At 43.8% G+C, this 25,335-nt stretch overlaps 1 protein-coding gene across 3 annotated transcripts in view; it reads left to right on the top strand.

Moving 5' to 3' along the window:
• Positions 1–2,882: 2,882 nt before the first annotated feature.
• The window catches only part of LOC139264553 (cullin-1), a 129,535-nt gene continuing 107,082 nt past the window's right edge, over positions 2,883–25,335 (top strand). The window contains exon 1 of one of the 3 annotated variants that reach the window (XM_070881191.1): positions 2,883–3,093. The gene's annotated coding sequence lies outside the window, so the exon portion shown is untranslated. Of the gene's footprint in view, positions 3,094–3,918; positions 4,003–12,082; positions 12,155–25,335 lie in introns of those variants that run through there. The other 2 variants (XM_070881192.1, XM_070881193.1) reach the window with 2 other exon arrangements.

The following is a 25,335-nucleotide window of genomic DNA, read 5'->3' as shown; positions in this document are numbered from 1 at the left end:
AGAAAAAAAAAATCGAAGAGCGTTATTATTTAAATGGAGAAAAATTGCAAAGTGCTGCAGTACAGCGGGACATGGTGCATGAAAGGGTGGAATGCAGGTACATTAAGTAATCAGGAAGGCCAATGGAATCTTGGCCTTTATTGCAAAGGGGATGGAATAGAAAAGCAGGGAAGTCTTGCTACAGTTATACAGGGTATTGGTGAGGCCACATCTGGAATACTGCGTGCAGTTTTGGTTTCCATATTTAAGAAAGGATATACTTGCTTTGGAGGCAGTTCAGAGAAGGTTCGCTAGGTTGATTCTGGAGATGAGGGCATTGACTTATGAGGAAAGGTTGAGTAGGTTGGGCCTCTACTCATTGGAATTCAGAAGAATGAGAGGTGATCTTATCGAAACATATAAGATTATGAGGGGGCTGACAAGGTGGATGCAGAGAGGATGTTTCCACTGATGGGGGAGACTAGAACTAGGGGGCATAATCTTAGAATAAGGGGCTGCCCATTTAAAACTGAGATGAGGAGGAATTTCTTCTCTTCGAGGGTTGTAAATCTGTGGAATTCGCTGCCTCAGAGAGCTGTGGAAGGTGGGTCATTGAATACATTTAAGGCAGAGATAGACAGTTTCTTAACCGATAAGGGAATAAGCGGTTATGGGGAGCGGACAAGGAAGTGGACCTGAGTTCATGATTGGCTCAGCCATGATCATATTAAATGGCGGAGCAGGCTTGAGGGGCCGTATGGCCTACTTGTGCTTCTATTTCTTATGTTCTTATGTTCTCTGATTGGCAGGATGTGACAGGATGCCCCTGGCTTTTCAGTATATATATTAATGACTTAGATGAAGGAATGGAGAGTTGTATATCCAAGTTTGTAGATGACACTAAGTTAGGAGGCACAGTAAGTTGTGTAGATAGGAGCAGAAAGTTACAAAGGGACATAGATATAATAAGTGAAAGTGGCCAAAGTTTCGCAGATGCCGTTCAATGTGGGGAAGTTTGAGGCCATCCATGTTGAATATGAGAAAGACAGATAAAAATATTATCTTCATGGGGAAAGATGAAACTGTGGAGGAGCGAATACATAAGAATTAGGAACAGGAGTAGGCCATCTAGCCCCTCGAGCCTGCTCCGCCATTCAACAAGATCATGGCTGATCTGGCCGTGGACTCAGCTCCACTTACCCGCCCGCTCCCCGTAACCCTTAATTCCCTTATTGGTTAAAAATCTATCTATCTGTGATTTGAATACATTCAATGAGCTAGCCTCAACTGCTTCCTTGGGCAGAGAATTCCACAGATTCACAACCCTCTGGGAGAAGAAATTCCTTCTCAACTCGGTTTTAAATTGGCTCCCCCGTATTTTGAGGCTGTGCCCCCTAGTCCTAGTCTCCCCGACCAGTGGAAACAACCTCTCTGCCTCTATCTTTGTCTATCCCTTTCATTATTTTAAATGTTTCTATAAGATCCCACCTCATCCTTCTGAACTCCAACGAGTAAAGACCCAGTCTGCTCAATCTATCATCATAAGGTAACCCTCTCATCTCCAGAATCAGCCGAGTGAATCGTCTCTGTACCCCCTCCAAAGCTAGTATATCCTTCCTTAAATAAGGTGAACAAAACTGCACGCAGTACTCCAGATGTGGCCTCACCAATACCCTGTACAGTTGCAGCAGGACCTCCCTGCTTTTGTACTCCATCCCTCTCGCAATGAAGGCCAACATTCCATTCGCCTTCCTGATTACCTGCTGCACCTGCAAACTAACTTTTTGGTTCAAAAGAGTTTCATGCACAAGGACCCCCAGCTCCCTCTGCACTGCAGCATGTTGTAATTTCTCCCCATTCAAATAATATTTCCTTTTACTGTTTTTTTTCCCAAGGTGGATGACCTCACATTTTCCGACATTGTATTTCATCTGCCAAACCTTAGTCCATTCGCTTAACCTATCTCACACAAATCACTGAAAGCTCATTCCAATAGCGTATATACAAAGAAACTATTTATTCTATTGGAAATCCAGAATCAGGGCATAATCTTAAAATTAGAGCTAGGCCTGTTCGGAGTAAAATCAGGAATCACTTTTTCCACACAAGGGGTAGTGGAAATCTGGAACTCTCTCCCCCCAAAAGGTTGTGGATGTTGGATCAATTGAAACGATCACACTGAGATCGATAGATTTTTGTACGGTTAGGATATCAAGAGACATGGATCAAATGCGAGTAAATTGAGTTGAGGTACAAATCAGCCCTGATCTAATAGAAAGGTGGAACAGGCTCAAGAGGCTGAATGGTCTACGTCTCCTCTGGAAGTTGACCCTGTGCTTACACTACCTTCAGGTTTATTTTAAAGTCACAAATAAAAATTCAGTATTTCTGTTTATATTTGTTGTAAACAGGAAACACATTGAATACTTGGGGAATATGATATTTGTCCCGGAGGCCCAAATTCATTAAACACTCACAACTTGATTGCTTGAATCCTTTGAGTTGGTATCAGGTCTATAATCTCCAACAGATAACATCGCGTGGGTCAAAACAGTCTTAAAATCAGCGAATGGCACCTTGCGGAATCAACGCAAAATATTTCTGTTTGTATTTGTATTCAAGTCAAATAATGTGGGGAGATTTCATTTTAAAATAGAACCATTTTAACGCAACAATCGTCAGATTAACCTTGTTGGGATTTAGCGACACCAAACGATTTGCGTTTCTTATAAACAAAAAAAAGTCGCAACCAGGAATTCCCGGGCAGCCAGCGGCTCCTGGCAAGATTTTCTTCCATAAGAAACAATCTGTTCTGCACGGGGGGTTTTGTTTGGTCGGGAATATCGACACGTGTTTGGTTATTATAAAAAAAAATCTGAAGGGGGGGAAAATAAACAAGTGTGGTTGCAGCTTTAAGTTGCAGCGAGCGCGCAGGAGGCTGGCGTTGTTGGTGCGAGGAGCAGCGGCGGCGGGGGCGGCGGAGCGGGACTCTCGTGTTCTGAGTGTGTGGCGGGCGGCGGCAATCCGGCCGGCTGGAAAATTACATCGGGGGAGGGAGAGGAAAAAAGAAAGCGAGAGAAGCCGGAGCGGCCGAGAGCCGGCGGCGGGGCGATGGTAAGTGTAGCGGCGAGAGAGAGAGAGAGAGAGAGAGAGAGGGGGAGGGCGGACGAGTGGAGAGCCCAGGCTCCGGGCCCATTCCTCCTGACTCACGCTGACTGCGGCCGTTTGCCGGAGGCCCAGCCGCCATGTTGTTGTCGGCAGAAGCCTGAGCTCCAGGCTGCAGGCCCCGGGCGTGCGGCGCCGCTGCTGTCCGGGAACCACCCCCTCCTTCCAGAGCCTGGGCCTGGAGGTGTCGGAGATATGGAGGGAGTGGAGGGAGAGGTGTGAAGCGGGAGGAGGGCCTAGACTCGGGTCTCCAGCCGCTGCTGTTGGGTGTTAATTAAAACTGTGAAAGGAGAGTCGGGATCTGTCCCGCCCGGACTGTAACCCCCGGGCCTGTGTTTGAGGGAAGGAGCCCGGCCCTGACTCGGTGTGGGAGGGAGGCGAGCAGGACCAGGCACGGGCACGGCATTCCTCGTGCTTGTGGCGCACTAACGAGCAACCGACCGACCTCCGCCCCGCGGCCGGATACCAGCCCTCGCCCTCCCTCCTCGGAGGCCCACAAATAAATGGGACGGCTTTCGGGGCTGAGGGCCGCCATCTGCCCCTCGGGCTCCGTGTACTGGGTGCTAGAGCCTTTGTGCGCGGGATTGGCGGCTGTCCGGCCGGATCCGGGTTGGGCCTCGGCCGCCATTCGCCCGAGGGGGGAGGAGGGGAGAAGGGGAGAGGAGGCCTGCTGGGTTTTTAAATAAAATGGACGGGGGCTTTTTCCCCCAAATGTAACCGTCGTTACATTGACGCTGCCGCTTTCTTTTCTTTGTAAAGACGAATTGATGGCGGGGCACCAAACCTCGCACAGCCGCCGGCTTAAACCGTCAAGTTGCAGTTGGAAGACTTGAACTCCTTGTTGTCCCTGCCGATAAAGTAATTTTATTGCAGATTTTAAGATTGCCTTGCACTTGGAGATCACTTTCCATAATTTAACCCAGCACCTCTGCTTTGTCAAAGTTTGTTTTATACAATGACGCACTAAAATGTTTGCATTTTTAAACGGAAATGCTTCAGTGGATGAATGTTGTCCGATTGTTCCCTTTGTAACTTAATCTTTCCATAGTGTGATGAAAATAATTCTAGCAGCTAGGGTATGTGAAGCGTCACTTGCTTAGTTTTGTGATCATCTGTTATCCAGGTACTGTAATAGAAACATAGAAAATAGGTGCAGGAGTAGGCCATTCGGCCCTTCGAGCCTGCACCACCATTCAATAAGATCATGGCTGATCATCAACTCAGTACCCCTTTCCTGCTTTCTCTCCATACCCCTTGATCCCTTTAACCGCAAGGGCCCTATCTAACTCCCTCTTGAATATATCCAATGAACTGGCATCAACAACTCTCTGCGGTAGGGAATTCCACAGGTTAACAACTCTGAGTGAAGAAGTTTCTCCTCATCTCAGTCCTAAATGCCTTATCCTTTATCCTTAGACTGTGTCCCCTGGTTCTGGACTTCCACCAACATCGGGAACATTCTTCCTGCATCTAACCTGTCCAATCCCATCAGAATGTCATGTGTTTCTATGAGATCCCCTCTCATCCTTCTAAACTCTAGAGAATACAGGCCCAGTCAATCCAGTCTCCTCATTTATCAGTGCTGCCATCCCGGGAATCAGTCTGGTGAACCTTCGCTGCACTCCCTCAATAGCAAGAACGTCCTTCCTCAGATTAGGAGACCAAAACTGAACACAATATTCCAGGTGGGGCCTCACCAAGGCCCTATACAACTGCAGTAAGACCTCCCTGCTCCAATACTCAAAACACCTAGCTATGAAGGCCAACATACCATTTGCCGCCTTCACCGCCTGCTGTACCTGCATGCCAACTTTCAATGACTGATGAGTCTCGTTGCATCTCCACTTTTCCTAATCTGCCGCCATTCAGATAATCTGCCTTCGTGTTTTTGCCCCCAAAGTGGATAACCTCACTCTTATCCACATTATACTGCATCTGCCATGCATTTGACCACTCACCTAACCTGTCCAAGTCACCCTGCAGCCTCTTAGTATCCTCCTCACAGCTCACACCACCACCCAGCTTAGTGTCATCTGCAAAGTTGGAGATATTACACTCAATTCCTTCATCTAAATCATTAATGTATATTGTAAATAGCTGGAGTCCCAGCACTGAGCCCTGTGGCACCCCACTAGTCACTGCCTGCCATTCTGAAAAGGACCCGTTTATCCCGACTCTCTGCTTCATGTCTGCCAACTAGTTCTCTATCCGCGTCAGTACATTACCACCAATACCATGTGCTTTAATTTTGCACACCAATCTCTTGTGTGGGACCTTATCAAACGCTTTTTGAAAGTCCAAATGCACCACATCCACTAGTTCTCCCTTGTCCACTCTACTAGTTACATCCTCAGAAAATTCCAGATTTGTCAAGCATGATTTCCCTTTCATAAATCCATGCTGACTTGGACCGATTCTGTCACTGCTTTCCAAATGCGCTGCTATTTCATCTTTAATAATTGATTCCAACATTTTCCCCACGACTGATGTCAGGCTAACCGGTCTATAATTACCCGTTTTCTCTCTTCCCTCCTTTTTTTTTAAAAAGTGGTGTTACATTAGCTACCCTCCAGTCCATAGGAACTGATCCAAAGTCGATAGACTGTTGGAAAATGATCACCAATACATCCACTATTTCTAGGGCCACTTCCTTAAGTACTCTGGGATGCAGACTATCAGGCCCCGGGGATTTATTGGCCTTCAATCCCATCAATTTCCCTAACACAATTTCCTGCCTAATAAGGATTTCCTTCAGTTCCTCCTTCTCACTGGACCCTCGGTTCCCTAGTATTTCCGGAAGGTTATTTGTGTCTTCCTTCGTGAAGACAGAACCAAATTATTTGTTCAACTGGTCTGCCATTTCTTCGTTCCCCATTATAAATTCACCTGAATCTGACTGCACGGGGCCTACGTTTGTCTTCACTAATCTTTTTCTCTTCACATATCTATAGAAGCTTTTGCAGTCAGTTTTTATGTTCCCAGCAAGCTTCCTCTCCTACTCTATTTTCCCCCTCCTAATTAAACCCTTCGTCCTCCTCTGCTGAATTCTAAATTTCTCCCAGTCCTCAGGTTTGCTGCTTTTTCTGGCCAATTTATATGCCTCTTCCTTGGATTTAACACTATCCTTAATTTCCCTTGTTAGCCACGGTTGAGCCACCTTCCCCGTTTTTATTTTTACTCCAGACAGGGATGTGCAATTGCTGAAGTGCATCCGTGTAATCTTTAAATGTTTGCCATTGCCTATCCACCGTCAACCCTTTAAGTATTATTTGCCAGTCTATTCTAGCCAATTCACATCTCATACCATCGAAGTTACCTTTTCCTTAAGTTCAGGAACCTAGAACATAATAATAACATAATAATAACATAATAATAACATAATAATAACATAATAATAACATAATAATAACATAATAATAACATAATAATAACATAAGAATAACATAAGAATTAGGAACAGGAGTAGGCCATCTAGCCCCTTGAGCCTGCTCCGCCATTCAACAAGATATGGCTGATCTGGCCGTGGACTCAGCTCCACTTACCTGCCCGCTCCCCATAACTCTTAATTCCCTTATTGGTTAAAAATCTATCTATCTGTGATTTGAATACATTCAATGAGCTAGCCTCAACTGCTTCCTTAGGCAGAGAATTCCACAGATTCACAACCCTCTGGGAGAAGAAATTCCTTCTCCACTCAAGTATTTTGAGGCTGTGCCCCCGAGTTCTAGTCTCCCCGACCAGTGGAAACAACCTCTCTGCCTCTATCTTGTTTATCCCTTTCATTATTTTAAATGTCTCTGAATTAACTGTGTCACTCTCCATCTTACTGAAGAATTCTACCATATTATGGTCACTCTTCCCCAAGGGGCCTCGCACAACAAGATTGCTAATTAGTCCTTTCTCATTACGCATCACCTAGTCTAGGATGGCCAGCCCTCTAGTTGGTTTCTCGACATATTGGTCTAGAAAACCATCCCTAATACACTCCAGAAAATCCTCCTCCACTCTATTGCTACCAGTTTGGTTAGTCCAATCTATATGTAATTAAAGTCGCCCATGATAACTGCTGTAATTTTATTGCACGCATCCCTAATTTCTTGTTTGATGCTGTCTCCAACCTCACTACTACTGTTTGGTGGTCTGTACACAACTCCCACTAGCGTTTTCTGCCCTTTGGTATTCCGCAGCTCCACCCATACAGATTCCACATCATCCAAGCTAATGTCCTTCCTTACTATTGTGTTAATTTCCTCTTTAATGCAACGCTACCCCACCTCCTTTTCCTTTCTGTCTATCCTTCCTGAATGTTGAATACTCCTGGATGTTGAGTTCCCAGCCTTGGTCACCCTGGAGCCATGTCTCCGTGATGCCAGTTATATCATATTCATTAATTGCTGCCTGTGCAGTTAAGTCGTCCACCTTATTACGAATATTCCTTGCATTGAGGCACAGAGCCTTCAGGCTTGTCTTTTTAACACATTTTGCTGTAATGTGGCCCTTTTTGATTTTTGCCTTGGGTTTCTCTGCCCTCCACTTTTACTTTTCTTCTTTCTATCTTTTGCTTCTGCCCCCATTCTACTTCCCTCTGTCTCCCTGCATAGGTTCCCATCCCCCTACCATTTTAGTCTAACCCCTCCCTATCAGCACTAGCAAACACTCCCCCTAGGACATTGATTCCGGTCCTGCACAGGTGCAGACCGTCCGGTTTGTACTGGTCCCACCTCCCCAGAACCGGTTCCATTGTCCCAGGAATTTGAATCCCTCCCTTCTGCACCACTCCTCAAGCCACGTATTCATCTGAGCTATCCTGCGATTCCTATTCTGACTAGCACGTGGCACTGGTAGCAATACTGAGATTACTACCTTTTGAGGTCCTACTTTTTAATTTAACTCCTAGTTCCCTAAATTCAGCTTTAGGACCTCATCCTGTTTTTTTACCTATATCGTTGGTACTTATATGCACTACGACAACTGGCTGTTCACCCTCCCCCTCCAAAATGTCCTGCACCCGCTCCCAGACATCCTTGACCCTTGCACCAGGGAGGCAACATACCATCCTGGAGTCTCGATTGCGGCCGTAGAAACGTCTGTCTATTCCCCTTACAATAGAATCCCCTATTACTACTGCACTCCCACTATTTTTCCTGCCCTCCTGTGCAGCAGAGCCACCCATGGTGCCATGGACTTGGCTGCTGCTGCCCTCCCCTGATGAGTCATCCCCCTCAACAATACCCAAAATGGTGTATCTGTTTTGGAGGAGGATGACCACAGGGGACCTCTGCACTACCTTCCTTCCACTGCTCTTCCTGTTGATCACCCATCCCCTATCTGTCTGTGTAACCTTTACCTGCGGTATGACCAACTCCTCAGCATCTCGGATGCTTCAGACTGAATCCACCCACAGCTCCAGTGCTGCAATGCGATCTGTCAGGAACTACAGCAGGATACACTTCCCGCACATGTAGTCATCGTCCCTGAGTTCCCGCATAGCACAGGAGGAGCATGACGCGTGTCCGAGCTCTCCTGCAATGACTTAACCCTTAGATTAACCTAATTTGGCAACAACAATGATAAAGGCTACCTACTGATAAAGGAAAAGAAAAATTACTCACCAATCACTTACCCGCTTGGCTGTGACGTCACCTTTCGAATAGAAGTGTTGTAGAACATATTTTGCACTTTAAAAAAAATTAAAAGACATCAAACCAACAGTACACATTGTGTGTTTACATTGTTATCGGACTTAACAGAGAGCTGCTGTGTTTTTCAATAGTAGTTGAGCAAAATTAATCTTTATCCTCCCTTGAGGAGGCCTCTGAGGTCAAGCTGGATCCAAGATGATACACTTGGTGATTGGAACCAAGTCTTTCCAATGTGACAGATTCAGTAGTCTGATATCTGAGCCAGGTAGATCTGCAGTACTCAAGGGCATTGTTGGATCATTGATCAGCTAGCCTTGCAACTATATAGGACCTGGAGGTATAGATCTCAGTGGATGCTGAGATTCCAGATAACCCGAGGAGTGAGTGCTCCAATGGATGGAATGGCCTGTCTGAGCAAGCAGCAGAAAAGCTGTGTGGTGAACAGGACACACTTGGGGTGCCTTGTCCTAACTTCTCTGGGCACAGATAAATGGATGTCCTGTCTGTATCAGGAAGTGGAAACTCGCCTTGTGAAAATTTCTGAGTAATTCAGTTTGGAGACTCCGCAGCATGTTGCTGGGTTTCTTTAGGTGTCCATGGTTCTATTCTGTGGCTTAGATAGTAATAGGTATGGTTTAAATACTTGTATTACTACATTTTACATATGATTTGAGATCATCACCAAAAGAAGGAAGACAGAAGTTGGAGATTTTTTATCTGCAGAGGATTGGTAGGATATGGAATACTCCACTGGAAACTGAAGGTGGAAGCAGAATCCATATGGATTTTAGGAAGGAAGTGGTTAACTATTTGAAAAAGAAAAATATGGAAGGAATGGGAAAATTGTTGTTTGGGGAGCTTGCTGTTTCCAAATTGGCTGCCACATTTCCTCCTATATATAAATGCAAGTCTTTTTTTCTTTGGTTGCATTTCCTAACTTGTTTTGTGTTTGTTCTCTTTTCCCATCTGTAAATCACCGTGAGACATTTGCAGTGTTACAAGTTCAAGTTGTTGAATATTTGTCATTGATTTCTGTACTTTTTTTCAAAATAAAAAGATTATTTAAAAGTATATAAATAGTGTGCGTATGGAGAGCTGCACAAATGTATGAAAGGTTGGCAATGGTTTATATATAAACTGACATTAAACATAGTACGAAAGTATAAAATCTAAGATAAAAACTTTAACTTCACAGTTCAAATAGTTTCTAATAGTATATGTGCTTCCATATAAAGTGGTTCTGTTAAGTGCCAAAACCGAAATAATTTGCCTCAATAATTCAAATGATGAGGGAGACCAATGAAGCAACTACTATATGTCCATATTTGAATCTTTTACAATTACAATGGAACCAGCTTAATTTCAACTGCTGGGACAATCTTGCTAATTGCGATTAAAATGGGTATTTCTATAAAGTGGGAAGTAACAAATCAAGGCTGGTCTGGTGAATAACAATGTTTATTTGCCTAAATTTTGTACAACATCTTCTAACAAGGGTGAATACAGTGTAACATCTTAAAAATTGCAACATCTTAAGGTAAATACAGCATATGACACTTGGGAAAAGTTTGCATTGAAATGGGAATTGTAACTCAGCGAGTTGCAAATAAACAGGTATGATTTATTCTTTATGAAAACTGGCTAAAATGTAGATCTTGTAAATCGGTTTGGAACAGGTACCCCTAGCTCAGAATTCTTGAATAATGCTACTTGTTCAGAGCTGCTACTGTGCACTGCAAAACAACAGTTGTAGATAGAAAATTGTGCAACTGCGTGTACTGTAGCTCATCTATAGACCATAGCAGCATTCAAATAATCAGTTCAAAAATACTTCGTTTAAACACAAATATTACTAATTAATTGATGATTGAGATTTCTGTGTATATTGATTTGTGAAGGTGGCTTATGAAGTTCACCATATGATGTCCTGGTTCATTGGCAGAAGGGGGTCTAATGTTAATTTCTGTTGACCCAAGTTAATTTTAGTAAATGTACTGCATTGGCAGAATTTCATGTCTAATGGACAGGGTCAGACTTGTGGATGCTGGTATTTTATTTTCACCATAATTTGTTAAAAGGTTTGGACAAATTTTAAATTTTGCAATCATCAGACTTGGAACAGGAAACTTTGACACAATTCTGATGCCCTTTGTGGTATGCTATTCCTTATTAATGTATTATTGCTCTCCCTGCAAATAGAAATAGAAAATGCTGAGACATGTAGCATATCTTTCGGCATCTGAAAAGATGGATTAACATCTGGTGTGTATTTCCAGCTTTTTCTGTTTTTGTTTCAGATTTCCAGTATTTGCAGTTATTTTTGCTTTTGTTTCTACAGTCCAAAATAAAAAAGATGTTAAATTCTGTTACGAGATTTTAAATTCATTTTCTGTTTGGAAGTCTGCATGCAAGAACATTTGTACATTCATGTTCTAGGGTAGGGTGGCTGCTGTATTTTGGAGCTTGAAAGAAAGATTTGCGTTTATAGTGCCTTTCGTGACCACTGGAGATCCCAAAGCGCTCTACTTTTTGAAGTGTATCATCATAGGCAGTCCCTCGGAATCGAGGGAAACATAGAAAATGTTTCATTTTGTTTCAAGTGGAACTAAACTACAGAACCAGTGGGAACCTGTTCAACCTTTGTCATCGCCAGGCCAAATTCAAGACCGTCCCAACCTCTGTCGTCGAGCTACAGTATGCGGACGACACTTGCGTCTACTCACAGTCAGAAGCTGAACTCCAAGTCATAATCAACATCTTTACTGAGGCGTACGAAAGCATGGGTCATACATTAAACATCCGTAAGTCAAAGGTCCTCCACCAATCTATCCCCGCGGTCTTTGGCCAGGGACTCCCAGGTGTCGGTGGGGATGTTGCACTATATCAAGGAGGTTTTCAGAGTGTCCTTGAAACGTTTCCTCTGCCCGTCTTTGGCTCATTTGCCATGAAGGAGTTCAGAGTAGAGCACTTGCTTTGGGAGTCTTGTGTCAGGCATGTGAACAGTGTGGCCTGCCCAGCGGAGCTGATTAAGTGTGGTCAGTGCTTCGATGTTGGGGTTGTTGGCCTGGTCGAGGACGCTAACGTTGGTGCGTCTGTCCTCCCAGGGGATTTGCAGGATCTTGCGGAGACATCGTTGGTGGCATTTCTCCAGCGATTTGAGGTGTCTACTGTATATGGTCCATGTCTCTGAGCCATACAGGAGGGGCAGGTATTACTACAGTCCTGTAGACCATGAGCTTGGTGGCAGATTTGAGGGCCTAATCTTCGAACACTCTTTTCCTTAGGTGGCCGAAGACTGCACTGGCGCACTGGAGGCGATGTTGAATCTCGTCGTCAATGTCTGCCCTTGTTGATAAGAGGCTCCCGAGGTATGGGAAATGGTCCACATTGTCCAGGGCCGCGCCGTGGATCGTGATGATTGGGGGGCAGTGCTGTGCGGCGGGGACAGATTGGTGGAGGACCTTTTGACTTACGGATGTTTAATGTATGACCCATGCTTTTGTACGCCTCAGTAAAGATGTTGACTATGACTTGGAGTTCAGCTTCTGACTCTGAGTAGACGCAAGTGTCGTCCGCGTACTGTAGCTCGACGACAAAGGTTGGGACGGTCTTGGATTTGGCCTGGCGATGACAAAGGTTGAACAGGTTCCCACTGGTTCTGTAGTTTAGTTCCACTTCAGCGGGAAGCTTGTTGAGTGTGAGGTGGAGCGTGGCAGCGAGGAAGATTGAGAAGAGGGTTTGGGCGATGACGCAGCCCTGTTTGACCCCAGTCCGGACGTAGATTGGGTCTGTAATGGATCCGTTGGTAAGGATCACTGTTTGCATGTCGTCGTGGAGTAGGCGGAGGATGGTGATGAACTTTAGGAGGCAGCCAAAACTGAGGAGGACGCTCCATAGATCCTCGTGGTTGACCGTGTCAAAGACATTTGTAAGGTCAAGAAGGCCATGTACAAGGGTTGGTGCTGTTCCCTGCATTTTTCTTGCAGCTATTGCGCTGTAAAAATCATGTCCGTTGTACCCGGTAGGGGACGAAATCCGCACTGCGACTCCAGGAGGAGCTCCTCAGCCACAGGGAAAAGACGGTCGAGGAGGATTCTAGCGACGACTTTCCCAGTGGCTGATGACAGAGATTCCTCTGTAGTTGCTGCAGTCGGACGTCCCCTTTTTTAAAGATGGTCACGATCATTGCATCGCTAAGATCTCCCGGCATGCTCTCCTCCCTCCAGATGAGGTCATGCATTCGCGCCAACAGTGCCTCTCCGCCATACTTCAGTGCCTCAGCGGGGATTCCATCCGCTCCCATAGCCTTGTTCTTAAGCTGTCTTTACGACTTTTTCTACCTCCGTGCAGGGCTGGGGTTTTACTGAGGTGGTGGTGGGTAGCATGCTGCGGGTCACTTGTAATGTAGGAAACAAGTCACTGTTCTAATGTCGGAAACACGGCGGCCAATCTGCACAGCAAGCTCACAAACAGCAATGTGATAATGACCAAATAATTTTTTTTTTTTAGTAATGTTGATTTGAGGGATAAATATTGGCCACGACACTGGAGATAACTCTCCTGCTCTTCAAAATAATGCCATTGGATCTTTTACGTCCCCTTGAGAGGGCGGACGGGGCCTCGGTATAACGCCTCATCTGAAAGAGCTGGTTTATATAATGAGGAAAGAATAACATTTTACTAGAATGTCTGCTTAGTTTTAGAACGTCATCTGTCTACATATAAAGGCTGGTATTTTTAATTCCTTCAGTTATTTTTGATCAATTTAACAAAATACGATGTTCTGACATACTGGAATGTCAAACTATGTTTGGAGTGCAGTACGGATTGGAATGTACTACAGATAGAATCCTAGAAATTTACAACATGGAAGAGGGCCATTTCGGCCGATCGTGTCCATGACCAAGAGCTATCCAGCTGAATTCCATTTTCCAGCTCTTGGTCCGAAGTCCTGTAGGTTATGGCAATTTAAGTGCATATCCAAGTATTTTTTAAATGTGGTGCGGGTTTCTGCCTCTACCACCATTTCAGGCAGAGAGTTCCAGATCCCCACCACCCCCTCGGTGAAGAAATTTCCCCTTGTATATCCTCTAAACCTCCCACCGATTACTTTACATCTATGCCCCCTGATTGTTGATCCCTCTGCCAAGTGAAATGGGTCCTTCCTATCCACTCTATCCAGGCCCCTCATAATTTTATACACCTCAATTATCACCATCATAGACAGTCCCTCGGAATTGAGGAAGACTTGCTTCCACTCCTGAAGTGAGTTCTCTGGTGGCTGAACAATCCAATACGAGAGCCATAGACTCTGTCACAGGTGGGACAGATATTCGCCGAGGGAAGGGGTGTGTAGTACTGGTTTACCGCTCCTTCCGCTGCCTGCGCTTGACCTCTTCACGCTTTCGGCGTTGAAATTCGAAGAACTCAATGCCCTCCCAGATGCACTTTCTCCACCTAGGGCGGTCTTCGGCCAAGGACTCCCAGGTGTCAGTGGTGATGTCGCACTTTATCAGGGAGGCTTTGAGGATGTCCTTGTAACGTTTCCGCTGCCCACCTTTGACTCGTTTGCCGTGAAGGAGCTCCGCATAGAGCATTTGCTTAGGGAGTCTCGTGTCTGGCATGCGAACTATGTGGCCTGCCCAGCGAAGCTGATCGAGTGTGGTCAGTGCTTCAATTAGGTCTCCCCTCCGCCTTCTCTGTTCCAAAGAAAGTAGACCCAGCATCTCCAATCTTTCCTCCTAGCCAAAATTCTCCAGTCCAGGCAAGATTCTTGTAAATCTTCTCTGCAACCTTTCCAGTGCAATCACATCTTTCCTGTAATGTGGTGTCCAGAACTGCTCTCAGTACTCCAGTCACAGCTGATCAAGTGTTTTATACAGTTCAAGCATAATGTCCTTGCTCTTATGTTTCATGCCTCGACAAAGAAAGGCAAGTATTCCATATGCCGCCTTTAACCACCTTATCTACCTGACCTGGTACCTTCAGGGATCTGTGGACCTGCTCTCCAAGGTCCCTTTATTCATCTACTCGTTTCAGTGTCATACCATTTAATGTGTATTCCCTTGCCTTGTTGGACCTCCCCAAATGCATTACCTCACACTTAGCCGGATTGAATTCCATTTGCCATTGTTCTGTTCACCTGACCAGTACATTGATATCTTCCTGCAGTCCGCAGCTTTCTTCTTCTTTATCAATCTCACAATCTATTTTCGTGTCATCTGCAAACTTCTTAATCATACCCCCAACATTCAAGCCCAAGTCATTGATATATACCACAAAAAGCAAGGGACCCACTGCAGAACCCCACTGGATACAGCCTTCCCGTCTCAAAAACACCCATCAACCATTACCCTTTGCTGGGACCTTATCAAAAGCTTTGCTAAAATTCATATACACTATCGTACGCACTACCCTCATCGACCCTCTTGGTTACCTCCTTGAAAAATTTAATCAAGTTAGTCAGACACGATCTTCCCTTAACAAATCCACGCTGACTGTCCTTGATTAATCCATGTCGTTCCAAATAAAGATTTATCCTGCCCCTCAGGATCTTTTCCAATAATTTTCCCATCACTGAGGTTAGGCTGACTGGCCTGTAATTACTTGGTCAATCCCTTTCTCCCTTTTTAAACAAAGATACAATATTAGCAGTCCTCCAGTCCTCTGGCACCGCACCTGTAGCCAGAGGGGACGAGAAAATAATGGTCAGAGCCTCTGCTATTTTCTCTTTTGCTTCTCTTAACAGCCTGGGATACATTTCATCCGGGCTTGGTGATTTATCCACTTTCAAAGCTGTCAAGCCCCTTAATACTTCCTCTTGCTCTGTTTATCTCGTCTAATATTTCACCCTCCTCCTCCCTCATTGCAAAGTCTACATCGCCCCTCTCTTGTGAAAACAAATGCGAAGTATTCATTAAGAATCATACCCATGTCTTCTGCCTCCACAAACAGATTTCCTTTATGGTCTCTAATATGCCCTACTCTTTCTCTAGTTATCCTCTTGCTCTTGATGTATTTATAAAACATCTTTGGGTTTCCCCTGATTTTACTTGCAAACATTCTTTCATGCTCTCTTTGCTTTCCTCATATCTTTTTTAATTGCACCCTTGCACTCTACTGCAGAAACTCTAGGAGTATATTGAGTTCTCGGTATCTGTCATAAGCTTCTCTTTTTTTTCTTTATCTTGCCCTGTATGTCCCTTGATATCCAGGTAGCTCTAGATTTGTTAGCCCCACCCTTTTTCTTTAAGGGAACATACTTGCTCTGTACCCTCAGGATCTCCTCCTTGAATGCCTCTCACTGCTCTGACACTGATTTACCACCAAGTAGCCGTTTCCAGTCCACTTTGGCCAAATCCTATCTCGGCTCAGCAAAATTGGCTTTACCCCAATTGAGGACTTTTATTCCTAGTCCACCTTTGTCCTTTTCCATAACTACCATAAATCTTACTGAATTATGATCACTAGTACCAAAATGCTCTCCCACTGATACCTCTTCCACCTGCCCCTCTTCATTCCCCAAAAGTATTCACTGGAGTTCAGAAGAATGAGAGGGGACCTCATAGAAACATATAAAATTCTGACGGGGTTAGACAGGTTAGATGCAGGAAGAATGTTCCCAATGTTGGGGAAGTCCAGAACCAGGGGTCACAGTCTAAGGATAAGGGGTAAGCCATTTAGGACCGAGATGCGGAGGAACTTCTTCACCCAGAGAGTGGTGAACCTGTGGAATTCTCTACCACAGAAAGTTGTTGAGGCCAATTCACTAAATATATTCAAAAAGGAGTTAGATGAGGCCCTTACTGCTAGGGGGATCAAGGAGTATGGCGAGAAAGCAGGAATGGGGTACTGAAGTTGAATGTTCAGCCATGAACTCATTGAATGGCGGTGCAGGCTAGAAGGGCCGAATGGCCTACTCCTGCACCTATTTTCTATGTTTCTATGTTTCTAAAACCAAGTCCAGAACCACCCCCTCACTTGGGATTGTTACATTCTGGCTAAAGAAGGTCTCCTGAATGCTTTTTCGGAATTCCACACCACTTCACACTACTTTTTTCTTCAGTTGATATTAGAGTAGTTGAAATCCCCCACTATTTCAGCTCTATAGTTTTTGCACTTCACAACAATTTGCTCGCATATTTGTTCTATCTCCCTCTCGCTGTTTGGGGGTCTATAGTACACTCCCTGTAGTGTGATCGGCCCTTTTTTGTTCTTCAATTCAACCCATATGGCCTTGTTTGATGACTCCTCTAACACATCATCCCTTCTCACAGCTGTAAATGTTTCTTTAATAATACTCTGACCCCCTCTTTTTCACCCCCACCCCCCCATCCTGTCTGAAAACCCTGTAACCAGGAATGTTGAGCTGCTATACCTGCCCTTCGTTCAGCCATGCTTCAATAATAGCTATAATATCGTACTCCCAAATGTCTGTGCTCTCAGCTCATCTGCCTTATTCCCTATACTCTTTGCATTGAAACATATACCATTTAGTGGTGCCAAACTCCCTTGTCTATTTTCCAACCCTTATTTCCTGTCTTTCAAATTCACTTTCTACTTTTCTGCTGCCCAATTCCCATTTAGCTTCTCTCCCCACTGAATGTATTCTCTGGTTCCCATCCCCCTGCCAAGCAAGTTTAAACCCTCCCCAACAGCACTAGCTAGGACTTGATTATTTATTTTGCTAAATATTTAGTGCAGAGGGACCTAGTCCATAGTTTTGATATTTTAAGTGAGGTGAGGAAATATAAATTAAATGGTAGAGTTTTAAAGGCGATGCAGGAACAGTGAGACCCGAGGTTGTATGTATACACATAGAAACATAAAAAATAGGTGCAGGAGTAGGCCATTCGGTCCTTCTAGCCTGCACCGCCATTCAATGAGTTCATGGCTGAACATGCAACTTCAGTACCCCATTCCTGCTTTCTCGCCATACCCCTTGATCCTCCTAATAGTAAGGACTTCATCTAACTCCTCTGAAGTTAACCGGACAAATTGAGAAGGCGTTTTTTTTTTAAAAAGTTCCTTGGCTTTGTAAATCGAGGCATGGAGTACAAAAGCAAGGAAGTTATGATAAACCTTTATAAATCACTAGTTAGGCTTTAGCTGGAGTATTGTGGCCAATTTTGGACACCACACTTTAGGAAGAATATCAAGTCCTTGGAGAGGGTGCAGAGGAGATTTACTAGAATGGTATCGGGGATGAAAGACTTCAGTTACAAGGCAAGATTACAGAAGTTGGGGTTAGAATTATAGAATGACACAGCACAAAAGGAGGCCATTTGACCCATCATTCCGGTGCTGGCTCTTTGGTAGGGCTATCCAATTAATTCCATTCCCCTGCTCTTCATAGCCTTATAGATGTTTTCTCTTTTAGTCCTAGAAGCTCCTAGCCAAGCTTAAATCAGGTTAAAATCAAAAGGCATTGCGTATACTGAGATTATCTCTATTTGTCCTCTCCAGTTAATACCACGAGGAAATTATTGAAAATTATAATTTTTTGTTCTCCAGTTGGTCTCTCTCAACATTCTATGCAGGGGTTATGGTAGCATCGTGGTTATGTTACTGGCCTAGTAATCCAGAGGCCTGGGGTAGTAATCCAGAGATGTGAGCTGGGGGATTTTAATTCAGTTAATTTTTTTTAAAAAAATGGCTAGTATCAGTAATGGTGACTATGAAACTAGCGGATTGTCATAGAAACCCATCTGGTTCACTAATGCCCTTTTTAGGAAAGGAAACTTGTCGTCCTTACCCGGTCTGGCCTGTATGTGACTCCAGACCCACAACAATGTGGTTGACTCTTAACTGCCCTCTGAAATAGCCCAGCAAGCCACTCAGTTGTACCAAACCACTGTGACAAAGTTAGCACTGTGGGAGTAACTTCACCACAAGGACTGCAGCAGTTCAAGAAGGCGGCGAGGGACGAGGTCCTACGAGACGAATTTAAGGAGCTAGGAGCTAAATTTAAAAAGTAGGACCTCAAAAGTAGTAATCTCGGGATTGCAACCAGTGCCACGTGCTAGTCAGAGTAGGAATCGCAGGATAGCGCAGATGAATACGTGGCTTGAGCAGTGGTGCAGCAGGGAGTGATTCAAATTCCTGGGGCATTGGAACAGACTCTGGGGGAGGTGGGTCCAGTACAAACCGGACAGTCTGCACCTGGGCAGGACCAGAACCAATGTCCTAGGGGGAGTGTTTGCTAGTGCTGTTAGGGAGGAGTTAAACTAATATGGCAGGGGGATGGGAACCAATGCAAGGAGACGGAGGGAAACAAAAAGGAGACAAAAGCAAAAGACAGAAAGGAGATGAGTAAAAGTGGAGGGCAGAGAAACCCAAGGCAAAATACAAAAAGGGCCACTGAATATAAAGGGGCTTCAGGAGGGGTCAAAACTAGAAATCATGGTTTAAAAACTAGTATTAAAACACTCTACCTAAATGCACGCAGCATTTGAAATAAAGTAAATGAGTTAACGGCACAAATCATTGCAAATGGGTATGATTTGGTGGCCATTACAGAAACATGGTTGCAGGGTGGCCAAGACTGGGAATTAAACATACAAAGGGAAAGGAGATAAGGTAGCTCTGTTAATAAAGGATGATATCAGGGGGAAAAGTCACTGGTGGGCGTAGTTTATAGGCCCCCAAATAATAACTTTACGGTGGGGCGGGCAATAATCAAGGGAATAATGGAGGCATGTGAAAAAGGAACGGCAGTAGTCATGGAGATTTTAACCTACATATCGATTGGTCAACTCAAATCGCACTGGGTAGCCTGGAATTCATAGAATGCATACGGGATTGTTTCTTAGAACAGTATGTTACAGAACCTACAAGGGAGCAAGCCATCTTAGATCTGGTCCTGTGTAATGAGACAGGAAAAATAAATGATCTCCGAGTAAAAGATCCTCTCGGAATGAGTGATCACAGTATGGTTGAATTTGTAATACAGATTGAGGGTGAGGAAGTTGTGTCAGAAACGAGCGTACTATGCTTAAACAAAGGGGACTACAGTGGGATGAGGGCAGAGTTGGCTAAAGTATACTGGAAACACAGACTAAACAGTGGCACAATTGAGGAACAGTGGAGGACTTTTAGGAGCTCTTTCATAGTGCGCAACAAAAATATATTCCAGTGAAAAAGAAGGGCGGTAAGAGAAGGGATAACCAGCCGTGGATAACCAAAGAAATAAAGGAGAGTATCAAATCAAAGACCAATGCGTATAAGGTGGCCAAGGTTAGTGGGAAACGAGAAGATTGGGAAAATTTTAAACAACAGCAAAGAATGACTAAAAAAGCAATAAAGAAAGGAAAGATAGATTACGAAGGTAAACTTGCGCAAAACATAAAAACAGATAGTAAAAGCTTTTACAGATATATAAAACGGAAAAGAGTGACTAAAGTAAATGTTGGTCCCTTAGAAGATGAGAAGGGGGATTTAATAATGGGAAATGTGGAAATGGCTGAGACCTTAAACAATTATTTTGCTTCAGTCTTCACAGTGGAAGACATAAAAACCATGCCAAAAATTGCTGGTCACAGGAATGTGGGAAGGGAGGACCTTGAGACAATCACTATCATTAGGGGAGTAGTGCTGGACAGGCTAATGGGACTCAAGGTAGACAAGTCCCCTGGTCCTGATGAAATGCATCCCAGGGTATTAAAAGAGATGGTGGAAGTTATAGCAGATGCATTCGTTATAATCTACCAAAATTCTCTGGACTCTGGGGAGGTACCAGCGGATTGGAAAGCAGCTAATGTAACGCCTATGTTTAAAAAAGAGGCAGACCAAAAGGCAATAACTACAGGCCAGTTAGTTTAACATCTGTAGTGGGGAAAATGCTTGAAACTATCATTAAGGAAGAAATAGCGGGACATCTAGATAGGAATAGTGCAATCAAGCAGACGCAGCATGGATTCATGAAGGGGAAATCATGTTTAACTAATTTACTGGAATTCTTTGAGGATATAACGAGCAAGGTGGATAGAGGTGTACCGATGGATGTGGTGTATTTAGATTTCCAAAAGGCATTCGATAAGGTGCCACACAAAAGGTTACTGCAGAAGATAAAGGTACGCGGAGTCACAGGAAATGTATTAGCATGGATAGAGAATTGGCTGGCGAATAGAAAGCAGAGAGTCGGGATAAATGTGTCCTTTTCGGGTTGGAAATCGGTGGTTAGTGGTGTGCCACAGGGATCGGTGCTTGGACCACAACTGTTTACAATATACATAGATGACCTGGAAGAGAGGACAGAGTGTAGTGTAACAAAATTTGCAGATGACACAAAGATTAGTGGGAAAGCGGGTTGTGTAGAGGACACAGAGAGGCTGCAAGGAGATTTGGATAGGTTAAGCGAATGGGCTAAGGTTTGGCAGATGGAATACAATATCGGAAAGTGTGAGGTCATCCACCTTTTGGGGGGGGGGGGGGGAAACAGCAAAAGGGAATATTATTTGAATGGGGAGAAATTACAACATGCTGAGGTGCAGAGGGACCTGGAGGTCCTTGTGCATGAAACTCTTTGAGTCCACCTGCAAAACATAAAACATTAAACCGTGCCACCCGACCTGGGTGACACACCAGACATTTACAAGGCCCTTTTTTTCCTTTTTTGGGTTTTTTTTTTGTGTTTTTTTTTGGGCACTAAAATCACAATTTTTCCCCAGTGCCCCCTATAAAAGGGAAGGGGACACTAAAAGCACCGGCAATTAAAACAAATTAAACTTTAAAACGTAAAATCAAATTAAAATTTGGTTGCCGGGCGTTATGATGCACTCCAGTCCCTCCGGTGCCCACCTCTCGCGGAAGGCCGCGAGCGTACCGGTGGACACCGCATGCTCCATCTCCAAGGACACCCTGGACCGGATGTAAGAGCGGAAGAGAGGTAGGCAGTCAGGTTGAACGACCCCCTCGACCGCCCGCTGCCTGGACCGGCTGATGGCACCCTTGGCCGTGCCCAGGAGCAGTCCTACGAGGAGGCCCTCGGACCTACTCCTTGTGCATGAATCCCAAAAAGTTAGTTTGGAGGTAATCAGGAAGGCGAATGGAATGTTGGCCTTCATTGCGAGAGGGATGGAGTACAAAAGCAGGCCTGCTGCAACTGTATAGGGTATTGGTATGGCCGCACCTGGAGTACTGCGTGCAGTTTTGGTCACCTTACTTACTGGCTTTGGAGGGGGTACAGAGACGATTCACTAGGCTGATTCCGGAGATGAGGGGGTTACCTTATGATGATAGATTGAGTAGACTGGGTCTTTACTCGTTGGAGTTCAGAAGGATGAGGGGTGATCTTATAGAAACATTTAAAATAATGAAAGGGATAGACAAGATAGAGGCGGAGAGGTTGTTTCCACTGGTCGGGGAGACTAGAACTAGGGGCACAACCTCAAAATACGGGGGAGCCAGTTTAAAACCGAGTTGAGAAGGAATTTCTTCTCCCAGAGGGTTGTGAATCTGTGGGCTAGCTCATTGAATGTATTCAAGTCACAAATAGATAGATTTTTAACCAATTAGGGAATTAAGGGTTACGGGGAGCAGGCGGGTAAGTGGAGCTGAGTCCACGGCCAGATCAGCCATGATCTTGTTAAATGGCGGAACAGGCTCGAGGGACTAGATGGCCTACTCCTGTTCCTAATTCTTATGTTCTCACCACCATCATCTTGAGGCCAATTAGGGATGGGCAATAAATGCCGGCCTTGCCAGCGATGCCCACAAAAACAAAAAAAATTCCACCTCTTTCCTGCTATCCCTGTACTTGATTTCTTGCTATACAGAAGTAGGTCATCCATACGAATATTGAGACACTCAGCACATTTGCAGTCAGCACTGCCATATTGGACTTGCTCTTCTTCACCTTTTTTAAAGTTTGACTTAGAAATAGGATGGTGGTGCTGCTGCTCAATACTTCCAGAACCCCCAAACTTGATTGCATGTAGGTAGAGATTACTCTTAAGTTTTTGTAGTCTCCCAATTTTTACCATCAGTGGTGTTGCAGAGTTGAGAGACCATGTGATTTGAGCTACACTTCTAGTAGCATGATTTTTTTTTTTGCCTGGCATCAATCCATGAACTAATAAATTGAAGGCCTTTAAAAATGTGTACCTATTCCATGGATATTTATATTCATATACCTTCTAAGTGAAGCCCATTGTTCTGAAGTGAAGCTGAACTTTCCACTTTGTAATCCTGTGAGTCAGCATAATCACTCAATACAAAAGATCTTGCTATTTGGTGATCAGCAATCACTATTTTCTTTATACCATGTACTCACTTTGACAAAATTAATCATTTTGCTTGCATTGTGTATGTCTCAATGACAGACCATCTCTTACAGTTGCTTGTGTGTGAATGTTGCTTCTTGATGATTAATTTCATAAGTGCCAAAGAAATTGTTGTGCACTTCAACTTCACCTTTTGTTAACAGTAAATAGAGAAGCTTTGTAGAGTCATCTTTAAACTTGAGCAACTTTGATTACTGTCTCTTGATACCCCTGTTCCTATAATAAAATGTCAGTTAAGATCTCCAATAATATGAATCCTTTGCTGTGCGATTCTGGTGAGGTGCTTTATTGAAAGCATTACATAATCTTCTGGATTTCTACCACTTACGAGCCTGTCAAAATCTAGTAATTTTTAAAAAAATTCAAAATTCCATTCTAGTATTTATGAAACGTATTCGTTTATATTGGCCTTTAATTGCAACTTGTATATAACACTGGGTGCAAATGACCAATTTAACAAGATAAATAACATTTCCTTCATGGGCAATAGTTATCTCTGTTTTAGGTGAACAAAATCTTGGGCTTGCATCAGACAGAAAAATGCTAATACCCTTAAATACAATATTGAAATACTGAAAATTCTAAATCAGTGTTTGAGGAAATTGTAACTAATAGTACTGTACTCTCAATATCCTTGTATCTATAGGTTTGATTAGTAAACATCTGAAAGTTTGCAAAATTTGTTTGTGCCAACTGTGGTGCAACAGTGTGCCATTCATCAGTGTCTGGTTACTTTAAGGGTTTATATATAAAAGCCGAGTAGCCTCACAGTTGAAGAATTGGGCAGGTCAGCAGTTACTAATACACTATGAAATGTACCATAACATCATGGGCTCTCTTGTGAAAACCGTGTGATCTTCGATCATTGCAGGATGTGGTATAGGAACAAGTTAAATAACCACTTCATGGAATATCAAATGCAACAGAAAATATTAGTTTCTTGGTATGCTTTGAAAAAGGTAGTATTTAGGTGATGTCCTGAATCATTCAGATTGTATGTTCTCTTTCTCCCCCCCCCCCCCCCCCCCTCCCATTTCCCATTCCACAATTTTCAAAAAGATTTGTAATACCTGTACTAGATTTGTGATTTTTTTTTTTAAAGTTGCATTGTGGCAAAGAATTATGGCTAATTCATGAAGATTGTTTTCTAGATTTGAGTGTCAAAGAATGTCATTGTGGTACAGTAATTGGATTCAGATTATTGAGCCAAACAGCCTAAGGAAAGTGATTTAATGGACACAATTAGTGAATGTATTAGCTGATTCATGATAGAGATTCTGTACTATTTAGGGGTTTCACCCTATACTAGTTATAACATATGGCACAGAAGGAAGCCGTTTGGCCCATCATGCCTGTGCCAGCTCTTTGAAAGAGCTATACAATTAGTCCCACTCCCCTGCTCTTTCCCCATATCCCTGAAAATGTTTCCCCTTCAAGTATTTATCCAATTCCCTTTTGAAAGTTAATATTGAATTTGCTTCTACCAGTGTATTCCAGATCATCATGCGTTGATGTGTAAATTTTGTTCCTCATGTCGTCTCTTTTTTTTTGTCACCAATTACCTTAAATCTGTGTCCTCTGGTTACTGACCCTTCTGTCTTTATTCCATCAAAACCATTCATGATTTTGAATACATACTAAATCTCCCCTTAACCTTGCACAAGAACATAAGAAATAGGAGCAGGAGTAGGTCATTTGGCCCCTCGAGCCTGCTTCGCCATTCAATAAGATCATGGCTGATCTGATCATGGACTTGGCTCCACTTCCCTGCCCCCTCCCCATAACCCATATCGCTCAAAAATATCTCTACGCCTTAAAATATATTCAATGACCCAGCCTCCACAGCTCTATGGGGCAGAGAATTCCATAGATTTACAACCATCTGAGAAGAAATTTCTCCTCATCTCGGTTTTAAATGGGCAGCCCCTTATTCTAAGGCTATGTCCCCTAGTTTTAGTTTCCCCTATGAGTGGAAATATCCTCTCAGCATCCACTTTGTCGAGCCCCCTCATTATCTTACATGTTTCAGTAAGACCAGCTCTCATTGTTCTGAACTCCAATGAGCATAGGCCCAAACTACTCAACCTATCCTCATAAGTCAACCCCTTCATCTCCAGAATCAATTTAGTGAACCTCCAATGCAAGTATGTCCTTCCTTTAAATACGGAGACCAAAACTGTACGCAGGTGTGGCCTCTCCAATACCCTGTACAGTTGTAGCAGGACTTCTGCTTTTATATTCTATCCCCCTTGCAATAAAGGCCAATA

The sequence above is a fragment of the Pristiophorus japonicus genome, chromosome 5 (assembly GCF_044704955.1).
Source record: "Pristiophorus japonicus isolate sPriJap1 chromosome 5, sPriJap1.hap1, whole genome shotgun sequence".
Taxonomy (NCBI): Eukaryota; Metazoa; Chordata; class Chondrichthyes; family Pristiophoridae; genus Pristiophorus; species Pristiophorus japonicus.
The sequence above is the reverse complement of the archived record's forward strand: the minus strand, read 5'-3'. Positions and strand labels throughout refer to the sequence as shown.